Source organism: Meriones unguiculatus, chromosome 19 (genome assembly GCF_030254825.1).
Source record: "Meriones unguiculatus strain TT.TT164.6M chromosome 19, Bangor_MerUng_6.1, whole genome shotgun sequence".
NCBI lineage: Eukaryota > Metazoa > Chordata > Mammalia > Rodentia > Muridae > Meriones > Meriones unguiculatus.
The window spans coordinates 47,747,632-47,761,357 of NC_083366.1; the positions used below are offsets into that span (position 1 = coordinate 47,747,632).

Sequence of the window (13,726 nt, forward strand, 5' to 3'; positions counted from 1 at the left end):
TCTCGTGAGAAAAGACAGGAGGAGAAACAGGAAACTGAACCCCAGGCGGCTGTTCTCATGACATGGCTTCAGTGGAAACAATGGGATGGGCCCATTCTTTTCTCATTTTCAGCTGATGTTCCTCTTTGATGAGCTTTCTTCTTCCTGACCCCTCCACTCACCCTGGTCCTCTCCCAGTGGTGGGAAGCAGGATATTTTCGTGAAGTTCTCGTTCCTGGGAGGAGCCAGGCTTCTTTTGCAGCCAGCCTTCCCGTTCGCATGACTCAGGTGTCAGTGACTTCCTCTAGGATCATTTTTGGGTATCTGAAGGCTTTAATCCAAACGGAGGGGAAACACCCCTCACCTTTAAATATAGCCTTCAATTTTGCTTTAAAAACCAAAGACGCACAATTTTTGACGAATCGCCATTTAAGTGAGAGAGATTAGTCCACCATCATTGTTATAGGAAGACAGCGTGCTTGTCCTAAAGGCACAGTGTAAGGGCTAAAGGAGCTGGTGGCTATAGAGAACCCAGGGTAAATAGGGAGTGACCCCCACTACAGATTGCTCCCTATCCTATGGGCAGGACAGGGGCTTAAGGACATGAGTCTTGCTAGCTTCCAAGGTGAACCATGACTGCTGCTCAGCTAAGATGTCAGTACATCTTTATATTGCTTTTCAAGCCTTAATGGTCCTGCCGGCCTGCACAGTCGACAGAGTATCCCATTCCACAGAGTCAAAGTGGGTCCAGAGGCTTAGCTTTGGTGACTCAGCATCCAAAGATTAAGAACAGCTGTTCTGGCCTAGGCTTTAAGTCTTGTCCTGCTAAGCACATTTTCACACTGGCTTCTTGAACACGTTTTTCTGTGTGCAAACTGATCTTCAGTAGATGCATTTTTCTTTCCTCCATCCTAACCCTTTCAAATTCCTTGTTGTGACAGTCTCTTAGCACTAGCCTTGGAGAAGCAAACAGACTCTGAGCATGGACCCCTCTTCTCAAAGATGGCCGTACACCTTTCTGCTTTCTGGTGCATGCCAGAGGCCACTGCAGGGTCATAGTGCAGTGTTATCACTTATTTGTTAGGTTTACATTGCTGTACAACAGTGCTTAGCATAAACAGCGTTTACCAGCTTAATAGTAATTGGTTTATACAAAGGGAAACCTATCTCTCTTACTTCTCACTTAGAATGCAATCCTGGTGCCTGAAATGGAAGCTGTCTTCCTTTCTTTAACTTAAGTATAGCCCCAGGCATGCTGCTCCTGACCAGCAGTGGAGAAGTTCTAGTGTTCAGAGTGCAGTCAAGAATTCAGACATCTACAAAGGTACTATCCAACTTGGAGTCACAGCATCATGAGACTCATGCTCACAGGTTACTCTGTCCTTTTACCCTGTACCTGCAGTTTCCTTTCCAGGCAGCTTGAGGTGGCAAGGCCATTTCCTAGCTCAGAAAGATTCTCGGCCTCACATCTGAGCTCTGTGAGCTTTGTAGTTTTGTGGTTTTAGCCTGCCCTATGAGAAAACCCATTTCCTAGGGTAATCTGTGAAACTCAGTACAAGGATACCAGAACACTTCCCGACTTGTGCCTGCAAGGAATTTGTCTCCATTAAACACTGACAGGAAAACTAAGTAAATGGAGGCAAACTTCCCTACCCTAGGTTTTACACTGCTCAAATGCTCTGTGCTCCCGTGACCATTTGAAAAGAGCCATTTGAAAATCAGCATACCTCTTAGCCCCACCTGCTAAGACCGGCTCAGATCTTATCACAGCAAAGAATGTGCTTGCTTGCACTTACAGGCACTGTGGAACTATATGTTGAAGTCAAAGTTTGCTCAGCTAGATAAGCTAATTGTCGGCAGAGTAGGATACACGCTGTGTCTTAGGTTTGTGAACGAGTTCATAACTCTCATTATTGCTGTAGGATTCTCACTAATGGTCCCGAATTGCTTTATCGCCTATAGCATGTTATTACTGGAATTGAAGTGAAGAGAGAACTGAACTGCTCGGCCCCAGGCAGGAGATGAGTCAAAAAGACCAGAGTCATTGAATGTTCTCTAAGGTTCCTTCTCAGCTTCTTCAGGACTGCTGTTCCAAACCCATGAAAAAGAAAGGTAGGCGATACTCCCAAACCACTCCCACCGTGCAATTTTTGTGCAATCAGATGCTTTATTTTCCATCAGGGAAAATGCACAAAATCAGGCAGCTTTGGGACAATGGGAATTTCACAAAACATTGCTTTGAGTATCTTTTCTCAAGCCAACGAGGGTTTTAAAAGCTAGTCATCACTTTCCCCAGTGGGAATATTCCTAATTGCCAAAATGGGCTCCATTGCTGACCCATGTCTGTGTTTCTAAGACTGGGGAGCAGCCATGAAGCAACTGGAGCCATCAATGGCAGGGAAAAGTCACAGCATAGACACCTTTAGGAGACAGCTATTTCTTCGGAACCCACAAAAGCTGTTGAAATGGTCTTTTGTGATAACATGACGTGATGGGTATGGGAAAAAAAGAGTAAACACCAAGTAATGGTTCCAGTGTCCTGGTCCTGAGTGGAAAGACATTGTAGTGGATGTTCTTTCTCTGTGGTCCCTTTCAGATGAGTTTACAGAAAAGATAAGCCACCATTTAGCAAAGAGTGTGGACACTGGCTTGAGCATATTTGAAAATTCTATCTACTTACTTATTCTTATAACTGCTCTAAAAGTTATGAAGTTAGATAAATTCTTTGGTAACTTTATGTAGAAAAATAAGCTTTAATTTTTGATGCAAGACGTGGAGTCTCACTGGCACTTAAAGTTCCTTAGACACTTTAAATTCAGCTACTTTGGAGAATCCCTCCCTCCCTTGATATCAAATTCAAATACCACTCAAAGTCCCACAGACCTTAAGATCGGGGTCCACTTACATTCTTAAGATATCAGCCTTGTAAAAAGGAGAAGGTAGAACAGAATTAATGAGGGGCTACTACATACTAAAGCAGCTTACATTCACCATAGTGAAAACACTTCAGTGGGTTATTTTACTTTCATTCTAAATATCTTTAGAAAAACAACAGAAACAGGAGAAGAGATAGTTTCACCTTGAATGGAGTGGTGGGGATGGAGTCTCCACAAAATTCATTTCAGTATGGCAGGGAAGATTGAAGTCTCTTTTCTTATGCCTCTCCAGCGGTGGGCAGAGATGGACCACATTAGAGCATGAGATTGATTGGGTCCCTTGGAGTGCTGAAATGTACCAGAGGGCCAAAGAGCCTGCTTTGTAGAGGCAGTGCTGGGGGTTAGGAGGAGTGAAATTTCCCTGGACTTCAAGGTTGAGAGGGAAAAGGGCTGGAACTCATACTGTTGGCTATGTGTAAGCAGGAAGCTCAGGGTGGGTAGGCTCTGCATGTAAGGAATTTGAGGGACTTTCCTTTGGCTGGGGCATGAGGCATATAAAAGAATAAGATGCTAGCCTGCTGAAATGATGGCCTGGCCCAGAAGCCTCAGTACAATGAACGGCAATCAGGAAGTCTTGCAAAAGCAAGAGGTATGTCCTGGCAAGGGTGGGAACCACCAGCCCCACTGCTTCCGGCCCCATCCCCACCTCTCACAAGAGTGCCATAGATCACAGAATGTAATCTGGATTTTAAAACATGCGTCACTCAAAACTTCATGATGTAACTTTGAGTGACCACATGATATTAAACACAGACAGAAGTTCGGGCTGCGAATTCTTAAAATAGCATCTGATGCTAACGGGGCAGGCTAGATGTTTAGTTTCCCCAGGATTTAGGGGTTCCTGGAGATGAGGCACATCCTGTGATGAGACAAGACTAGTCTCAGGGGAACGAGGGTGAGTATACTCGGTGAAAGATCGTTGTCCCTGCATACTACAAACGTTTTACATAGTGAAAGGACGGCCTTGTGTTAAATTCTCCTAAGGAACTCAAAGCAGGCAAGACCATGTGAACGGCACTGAGAGAGAATGTAATCATGTCTGTTTGCTTTAAGCAAGCACACTTACTTTCTATGCCATCCATTTGTCCACTCCTCTGCTCATCATTCTTCTATCCACCCAGCCAACTGACCACCCGTCTGGTCATGGTCATTCCACTTCTGCAGTGGCCTTGCTGTTTTGCTGGATCCGGGAACAGCAGCCATGAGAAGGGTTGACTCACCCAAGCTGTAGACAGCCACACTTTACTCCTAAGGAAGGAGTCTTGAGCAGTGTGCTTTGTTTTTGAAACAAGGTCTTACTAATGTGGCGCTGGCTGGCCTAGAACTGGTTATATAGACCAGGCTGTCCTCAGACTCACAGAGGTCTGTTTGACATTTCATCCAGGATACTGGGGGTCTTTTTTTCTTTTAAAGAAAAGCTTTAGAATTGTTGTCATTGTTGCTAAATTTTGTTGTGCTACCTGTGTTCGGGGGTGCGGGGGGAGAATTTTGTTTTGCTAGATCATTGTTCCTACCAGAAATGAAACAAGTGTCAGGAACTTGGATTCTTGATGTTTCAGGAATATAATATCCCTTCTCTGAACCCTTCAGCCTATAGGCAATGTAGGGAAAGGGATCTATGTCACTCCCCCCCCAGAAACAATAGAAGGTAAACAGGTACGTTCATGTGTCTAGAGAGGTGACTCAGTGGTTAAAAGTATCTGCTGCTCTTCCAGAGGACTTGGAGCAATTCCCAGCACCCAGACCAGGAAGCTCACAACTGCCTCAAACTCCAGATTAAGTTGGAAGGAGATCTTACCTCCTTGCCTGGGCTCCACTATCACCAACACACATGGCATACACTCACAACACACACATACACACATATGCACATATATAACAAAATAAAATTTAAATTCTTTTAAATGAGAAGGTCCATTCCTGATTCTCAGCATCCATCTGAGAGTTGCCTGTGTGTGTGTAAGCCACGAAGATACCAAAGAATATGTTAGATTTGTAGAATAAGATTTTTCTTCTTTTGTATTTGTAGAGTTTTAAATTAACCACATTAAAGATATATTTGTGTATAAAGGGATAAAAAGTGTCCTTAAAGGGACAATTCACATTATTTATTTTTAATACTTGAAAACCCTGTTTCGGTTTCAAGCAATACCTCAGATTTAACTTCTTAAATAAGAACTCTGGAATGCTTAGTTTGAGAATCACAGAAATATGAAAAGAAAATGGCCACACTGCCAAATGTGCCAATGTGAAGGAGTTTTTCGCCTGTCTTGTTCTGAGGAAGGCTGGCCCACTGAACAGACTGGACACTCAAGGGGTGGTACGCTCTACCCTCTACCACCCTCGTGTGTCTCCACTATTTCTGATGGGTTTTCTTGTTCCTTGCAACCCAAAGCCTGGGCTTCCAAGGACAAAGCAGAGAGAACCAAAATGCAACAAAAAGGGCAAATTCAGCAATATGCCGGGACTTAAATGAAGAACTCACAACATCGGGACCCGGCAGGGGCTGCCTCCTCGGGCCTTGCAGAGATTAGTGGACATGGTGGGCATCAGGCCAGTCCTCTTTCCACTTTGAAAACTGTTTGGGCTCCATTACTCTTTCTTTGTCATGAACATTGTGGAGGTAATCTGCAAACAAACTAAATGAAAACAAAAAGCAAAGAGAAAGCACCTTGTAATGAGGTTGTCATCTTTCAACTGCTACCTCAATTCCTGCAGAGAAGAGTTCTCCCACCCCCATCCTTGAGTGATGGAGAGTAAGTTAGTAAGCAGAAAGGAGATCTGCAGAGGCCAGCAACAGCACTGCTTCAAAGCCCAAAAGCTGTTGCCTCTTCTCAGGGCCAAGCGGGTGGGCAGGGTATCCACTGCCCAAAGTCTGTTCTTTGAAAAGGAGGGTCAGGGCTCACCATGATTGGCCTCTGAGAGAAAGAATCCCTAAGGGATGAGAGAGTCAGTGTCGGATGGCAGGAGGTCCATCCAGGGCATGGAGTCGGTTTGCTTTTGTGAAATACTCTCAGCTGACTGCCTCAGTCTCTGAGATGCTTGGACTACTTGGGTGTGGGTGATGGTCGATGGCTACACTGCAGTGATGGGAATTGTCTCTCCCGGCATCTCTCTATGCATGTAGCTATAGTTGCAGGCATGGCTGCATGCAGCCCCCTTGCAGGTGAGATCTTCCCCTGTAATCACAGCAGGAAAGTCATCTGCAGAGCCACAGCCTCCTCGCTGCTTGAGCAGATGGAGTCCTCTTGCTGACCCCCAGCTGAATGTGGCCTTCCACATTTCTGGGCTGGGCTTTTTCCTTTTACTCACAGTTGCTTTGGGCCAGTGGCAAAGTTCCAGGAGACCTTAGCCTTCATTCCCAGATGACTCAATAAAATGGTTCCTTTCACCACATCCATTGATGTTCAATTTTCAAGTACCCAACAAACACTGCATACAAACGATGATGAATCTCCCGTGTATGATGAAATGTTTGCAGAGAAAATTCAGTGGTTTGCCAAGCTCAGAACTACAAAGCCAGAATGTGGTGAGTTCAGAGTTGCTGTCCCAGTTCTGTACTCCGAGTAGTGACCAACCTACCAGCAGCTTCTATCGTCAGTGCTGCCAGGTGGTAGGAGGAGGCTCTCGTGATTCCATTTGATGAAAATGTGCAGACGAGGAGAGTAAGAGCGTCTTCAGACATCCAGTCAGTCCCCAGCTGTGGTTGACATTTTACAGTGTGGGGGCTACTGAAACATGCGGTGAGTAGGGGATAGCTGCCTGGAGCTATGGTCAGAAGGAGCGATAGAGGAAGCAGGACAAGCAAGTGGGTTATTCCAGAAGCTCCAGGAAACCAGGGAGGCATGTCACATCCTAGAGGGTGATGACAGGAATGGAAAGGCCAGACAGTACACAATATTCCAAAGCTCTGCAATTGAGAAGCTGAGAAAGAGGCAGAGCAGAGAACCGTCTTAATCTTTGATAAGCTGAAGAACTGACCGCAAGAATCGGAGGAGCAAGGGCTGGAGAGGTTGACCACAGCTCTTGCCACCTGTGTCTGGAGGGTGAGCAGTGACCCAGGCGGGGATGTTCAGCACAGTGCTGCTAAGGACATGCTGGGAGGAAGGGCGTGGGGTGCAGGCCATGGAGAACTCCATGGAGAGGTAGCTGGATCCTGCTGCTGAGTATAACTGTTCAGGGCTAACGGCAGGAGAAGGAATTCTGGACTCCAGTGGAAGTTGCTGCAGGGGCCTCTGAGCACTGACTTTATTTGAGGATTACTTCTGAAACAAAGCATTGGAACCATCACTGCCGTTTGGTGGGTACTTGGGCCACACTTACTCATTATATGGAACCTTGAAGGCAAATTCCATCTCAGAGAGTGAGAGCAGGGGACACATCTCTTACCTGCTCCTTTTTATGCGAGGAAGCTTTGGCCTCTAACAGTGAGAGAGGTGAGTAGCTCTCGCAAGAGCTCCAAGTGACTTAGTGTGGTTTGTTAAAAGCCTTTTGGAATGACTTCTTCACACAAATAGTAAATATTCCACTGCTTAATTTTAAATCAAAGCCAAAATCTCTCTCTCTCTCTCTCTCTCTCTCTCTCTCTCTCACACACACACACACACACACACACACAGAGAGAGAGAGAGACAAAGAGACAGAGAGACAGAGAGAGACACATGGATGCACACACACACACACACACACACATACATGCACAGAGAGCAAGAGAGTGAGAGAGCAGTGAAGCCTGTGTCAGTCTCACCCTCCTCAAGATCAGACCAGGTAATGTAACAATACGACTGGCTGTAATTTTGAGCTCCTGGCCATAGTCACCGTGAGAGTGGAGGCAGTTGGTGTTAGTCACGTCTAATTAAAACTGTTCTGTGCCATTTGCTTTCTAATGACGGCTGTTGCATGTTTCCTACATAGTGGTTGGTCCATTTGCTTCAATCTGTCATTGAGTTTTCTCAATTAGTAGCAGCAATTATAACTCCAAAGTCAATAGCAGTATCAAAGCAAGGTTATGTAAACACCATAAAGTTATTAGGGATGAGAATAACTGCAGCCCTATTAAGATTACTCGCAGTACATGGAGGGTGTGACATGAATCACTGGAGAGGATAGGAATGGAACATTTGAGGTGACAGGGCAGCTGTGTTGGGGGCCAGGGGATGTGATGATACAGCATGTATGCCCATGGGATCCCAGTCCTTTTGCTTAAAGGTGACAAACACAAACAAGCCCAAGGGATTGTGACAGAAAAACTCTGTGAGGTTCTCAGGGACAAACCTGTGAGCAGAGTTTAGCCCAGTTCTCACTGTTCTGTCCTGCAGGAGCAGGAAAGGAAGTACAGCCCAGGACTGTAAGCGATGACTGTAATCGATGATGTTGCTAATGAGTTTATGTAAGGAGAGAAAATGAGATTGCGTTGACCTACTCAACCACTTGCCCTTTGCTTGTGGGTATTTCCTAATCAAATCAAACTTCAGCCCACACCCTAGGAGGGCAAAGAAAAGGTATTATTGTTGGGCCACTCCCTTCTCTACTTTTTTTTTCAGAAGTGACAGAGAATTTCCTGGTTTGGGTTTATAAATCTCTTTATTCCACATGGACATTTAAAATGAGCAAAGGGGCCTTAGTTTGAGCTCCAGCTCCCTGTCTCTGTCTGTCTGTCCATCACATCTAGTGTTGTGTGTATACGCCTGTACCTGGGAAACATAAAGATGACTGTGGCAATACATTAGATACACATGCCTATGTATGGCTGCCCAGTCACTGGAGCTGCTATAACAAAACAATACGAAGATACTTGCTTGAACTAACAGTTCTGGAGGCTCAAATCCCAACACCGCAATGCTGACAGGGTCAGTTCCTTGTGGGGCTCCTGTCCTTGGAGTTGTGTTTGAGCTGCCTTTTTTATAAAGCCTCATAAGAGAAAGAAGAGTGAAAGAGTGAGAGGGATAAAGGAAGAAGAGAATGTGGGCACATTCTCTTCGATAGTGTAGAAAGATGCTAGTCACACTGAGAAGATGCTATTGTCATCACTTACCCTGTGACTACCAAAGGCTTCATATCCAGACAACGTCACATGAAGCTTATGACTTCAACACATGAAAATTCAGGGACACAATTCCACCCACAGCAATGACTAACGGAAATTCCACATTAACAGTATAGATTAACAGAATAGATTGTTAGAACACTGCCGGAAGTTTTACAAGGAGAACCGGTAAATGAGTTCCTGGGGAAATACTGAATTGTCAATGAGAGCAAGGAATATGTTTAAATGGGCTTTGAATGGACTGCGCTTGAGAGTGAAATAGTAACCCTTTCTCCCACATGACTTTTTGAGGTGTGTTACCATTGTAAGCTCGGTACGGATGGGATAGGAATAAACCTGCTTTCTTATCTCATCCAATTCGTATCAGCAGCGCTCAACACTGACTAAGCTCAGTCGCTCTGGGAGCATCCCTGGTGATTTCCAATGCTGTGTGCACTGTTTACAGTACCGATGAGGAACAGGTAAGACCACCATAAAAGCAATACTTTTCTTTTTAAAATTTTTAAATGAGATTTATTTATTTATTTTTATGTGTATGTTGTTTTGCAGGTATGTCTAAGCATCACATGTGTGCAATGTCCGTGGAGGCCAGAAGAGGGCATCAAATCCCCTGGAACTGGAGTCAGAGATGGTGATCTGCTATCACGTGGGTGCTGGGACTCAAACACTGGTCCTCTGGAAGAGCAGTCGTTACTCTTAATTGCTGTGCTATCTTTCCAGCCTCAGTTCTCTTAATCAGAGAAGTAGAAAATTTCCCCCTTCTGCCAGCTAGCTTCCAGAATTTGCTTTATTCCCATAATGATGAGTACTTTCTCATTAAGTTAACTTCCTAGAGGACTGCAATATTGCCAGTCATCCAGGCTTTCCGATGTCTTCATGCTGTCCTCAATTGCACAATTTGGAATGAAGCATCTTTAGATCTGTGGCCATAGCAAGCCCAAGTGAATGAACTAGACCAGGAATCCTAAGCCACAGCTTTGGGGCCAGTTTCTTTGCAGTGACCCATCCAGTTCCTATGAAACACTCACCACTGCTAGAGCATGCACAAGGGGGAGGAAAAATACTACTGAGTGAAACAGCAACAAAACCCCAAACAATGAGTGTACCATGTACCACGTTTTTCTAATCCTTTTCAGTTTTATTTCTTAAAATGTGATTATCAGTAGTTTTCCATAGATGTATGACATTCAAAGAAAAGAATTCCTGTATTATCATCAGGATCCAGGAACTATTAATTCAACAAAATCTTTCTTCTTTCTTTAGGCCCTTTGTCTTTGTTACGCGCTTTTTGCTTTTCCCCCTCATCCTTTTCTATACTCCTTGTTTTTGCAAACACTAACAGAAAAAAAAAAAAAGACCCTGCTAGAAATGTTCATAGAAACTAGGGTGATTTACAGATATCTTGCTTATAGTGCATTTGACTCTGAGTCAGGAGAGCTGTCACATGTCAACTGCACTAAGAAGAATGGATATCATGGCATGGTTTTCAAACCAACTGATCTAGCTTCTAAAGCAGGAGTATGTACTTTGAATCATTCCTAAGCATAAATTGTGAATCAAGACCCTGAGAATGAGTAAAGGTGTCTCAGCACTTGACCATGAAAGATGTTCCCTTTGCATAGTGAAGTCCTAATCAGTTACCACTGTGTGTTAGAATAGGTTGCCGTAAGCTGTGATAAATGAGTCCTAATATTTCTGTAGCTTCCCACGCATTTGCTGGGGGTACGCAAGAAGGCGTAAGCACTTTGTGGTGATAGCATCAGAACCCATGCAAGAAGAAAGAAAGGGAACTGCACATAGGAGAGATATCACAGCCAGATCCGGAAGTGGCAAACACCACATTCTTGTGTGTACACTCCTGTAGTTTCATGTCATTTGTCTCTAATGCACAGAAGGCTATGCAGTAGACTTTAGTCAGCCCCAGAGCAGAGGAGGAAGGAAGGAAGGATGGCAGGATGGGCCAAACACACTCTGTGCCCTTTCTTTCTGATGCTGGAAATAGAATGCAAGGCTCACAAACTCCAAGCAAGCTCCCAACCCCTGAGCTACACTCCCAGGCCCGTCTTTTCGATTCAGATCCTCCTGTATGTTCTCTGCTTTGTAAGAATGGAGTTTGGAATTGTTCTCTTTTGCCTGAAATCTCCTAGTCAGAGTGTGACAGCAAGGGGTAGGGAAAATAAGGTGAGAGTCTGGAAGAGGACAATGACTTTCTCCTCTTGGGCAAGGTGCTCTTTTGGTGCTATGCCCCAGAGCCCTGGTGAGTACTTGGTTATAGGCACTAGTTTTTCAAATGCTACTCTATGTTGGGGTTCCTTAAAGCTTATACCTCCCTTCCAACCCCCCATGTGCAGGTAGGGAAAAAAGAAGATTGGAAGGGAAAGGGGACGTAGCCCTCTTTACTTCTGTCTGCTGGGTAGGGCTGAAAGATTTGGGGGGTGGGGGGACAATACTAATCTCAGTCATCAGGATATCTGGAAGTCCAGGTAAGCAGCAAGCTGGCAAGTCAGCAAGTGCAGCAAGCAGTCCTCTTCTGCCTCCTCCAAGCTGCTGCGCCTTCATCCTCTGGTCTATCATATTTATACCCCTCAAAGTCCTCAGAATCCAACTAATTCCAGCTGGCAAAGACCAAGCCCCTTCACTAAGCAATAATCAGCTGTGAACAAACTAAAATCCCACACTTGGGATTATAACGAAAACATGTTTACATACCATAACTGAGGTTTTAAGGGAACGGAAACTTCTACTACACTTGGTTGCTTTCCTTTCACCTTTTCTGGCTTCCTGGAACTGCTCTGTCATGCCTCCTCAGAGGCACAAGCACCAGGCATCCTCCCTCTGCAAATGTCTGTCTAAGCCTCAGCTCCGCTGAGCTCTCTTTCTGAGCTCTGAGGGACACGGACGTCTAAGTTTTCTGTGTCCACAGCCCATGGATAATAACTGCTCTCCACAATTATCTCAGACTAAATGACATAACTCAAGATCTATAGAACTCCAAAGTTCAAACCTCTGGAATGCTGATATGATATTACAAGTGGAAAATTCCATGCATGACCTCATTGATGGATTGCAGTCAAAACTGCAGATACACTAAAAATGCTGTATAAAGTGACCTTCGGGCGGCACACTGAATGTATAGACTAAACATCAATGATTTTTCACATTTGGATTTGGGGTACGGCTCCTAAGATATTTCATCATGGGTATATGAACGTTCCAAATGTAAAGATATCTCCAATCTATAGCATTTCTTGCCTCAAGTTTTGGGCATGGGGGTGTTCAGGCAGCATCTCCGGATCGCTGAGGTAGACATGTGTGCTTGTAAAGCCCCAACACATACAGGGACAAGTCCCTGTACCAAAGTTCCTTTGTAGAAAACACCTAGTTGGACTTCAGTTTTCCGGATTGGACCCTGCCAGTGACTGCAACGCTCAGACAATTGCAGCATACCGTAAATGATGAGGCTTGAGTCTTGAACTTTTGAAGAGTACTCTAGTTACTGGACACTCTGCAAAAACACGCCTCAGTTCAGGAAACTAATCACTTCGAAGCAAAAGCGTTTTGCTTTCACTTCAGCACATGAAATTGATTTATTGGGTGAATAAAAAAAAATCAACAACCCACTAAGAAGAATTAGTCAAAGTGCTTACATTCATAAAATAAATGCTAATCATTTGTTAGTGTGGACTCTTTTGGATCAGTTGGAATAGTCAAACATAAACTTGTCCATTCTCTCTCTTTTGCTCCAAAATCTGAAATCAGTTCCAACGTAAGCAGTCTTATATTAACAGACATTTACAGTCTAATTAGATCTTAATGTATATTCATAATCTTTACTCTAAAATTGGGACCAATAGTGGTTAATACATTTCTTCTGTTTGTTTCCTGTCATGCAATAGTGTCAGCCTTTGGGGTGTGAGGCCGGTCCTCTGTCTGTGGGCATACAAACATTCAGTGTGTCCCACCCGCACAGGGTGTATGTATCCTATTCACTTAGGGTGTCCTACACATGGAGGGTGTCCTATGAACCCGTGGAGCGGGTTCTACCGTCACACAGAGCATTCCACTTGCATCTTTTGCTCTATTTCTATCTGCAGTGCCTTGTGTTCTGCCTGAAGAGTCCCTGTTTCAGGGACAGGTCCTCTGTGTACTCCTGTGATCGTGTTCTCTACACGCAGTAAAGTACTGACCAGGGGACGGCGCAGTCATGTCCTGATGATGGTCTATCTAAGTAAATCACGGATAACTTTACTCCAGGATCACGTTTATTTAACTTCCTCTGTAAATTGTGGGCTGGGCACACTAACATTGAATGGAGAACTGGAAGATCAGTGGCTAGTTAAGGCTCTCATTTAAACAAGGGGAACAAAGTCCTAAACTCAGTGATGACCTTAGCAGTGGGGTGCTCCAACAGTCCTACACATCTGAGTGGTTGAAAGTTTCCTTGGGTGGCCTCTTAAAGTCCATGCATACCTGGAGCTCTGCATGGGGCTCTGGATGGGAAAAACAGCTACCTATGGGGGTGCTAATACAAACGCCACAGGACCTTTGCACACTGCTTTTTGGGACTTAAGTGTTGATAATTGTTGGATAGCAGTGAGAACATGCTGTTTGGAGTACACCATCTCATGTCAACAAACCCAAAGGACCCTGGGATCACTTTGTCGGCCTTCAACAACAGTAGGGTGCCCCTACTAGGGATCCCTGAGAGCCCAGTGAGAGCGAGTGCAGTTTTTTTTTTTTTTTTGTTTTGTTTTGTTTTGTTTTG

The 13,726-nt window shown here is 44.6% G+C and overlaps 1 long non-coding RNA gene across 1 annotated transcript; it reads left to right on the forward strand.

Moving 5' to 3' along the window:
• Nucleotides 1-1,899: 1,899 nt before the first annotated feature.
• LOC132649220 (uncharacterized) lies at nucleotides 1,900-12,620 on the forward strand. Its single transcript, XR_009587661.1, has 3 exons — nucleotides 1,900-2,091; nucleotides 9,332-9,422; nucleotides 9,511-12,620. It is a non-coding gene; the product is annotated as an uncharacterized LOC132649220 (long non-coding RNA).
• The last annotated feature ends 1,106 nt before the right edge of the window (nucleotides 12,621-13,726 follow it).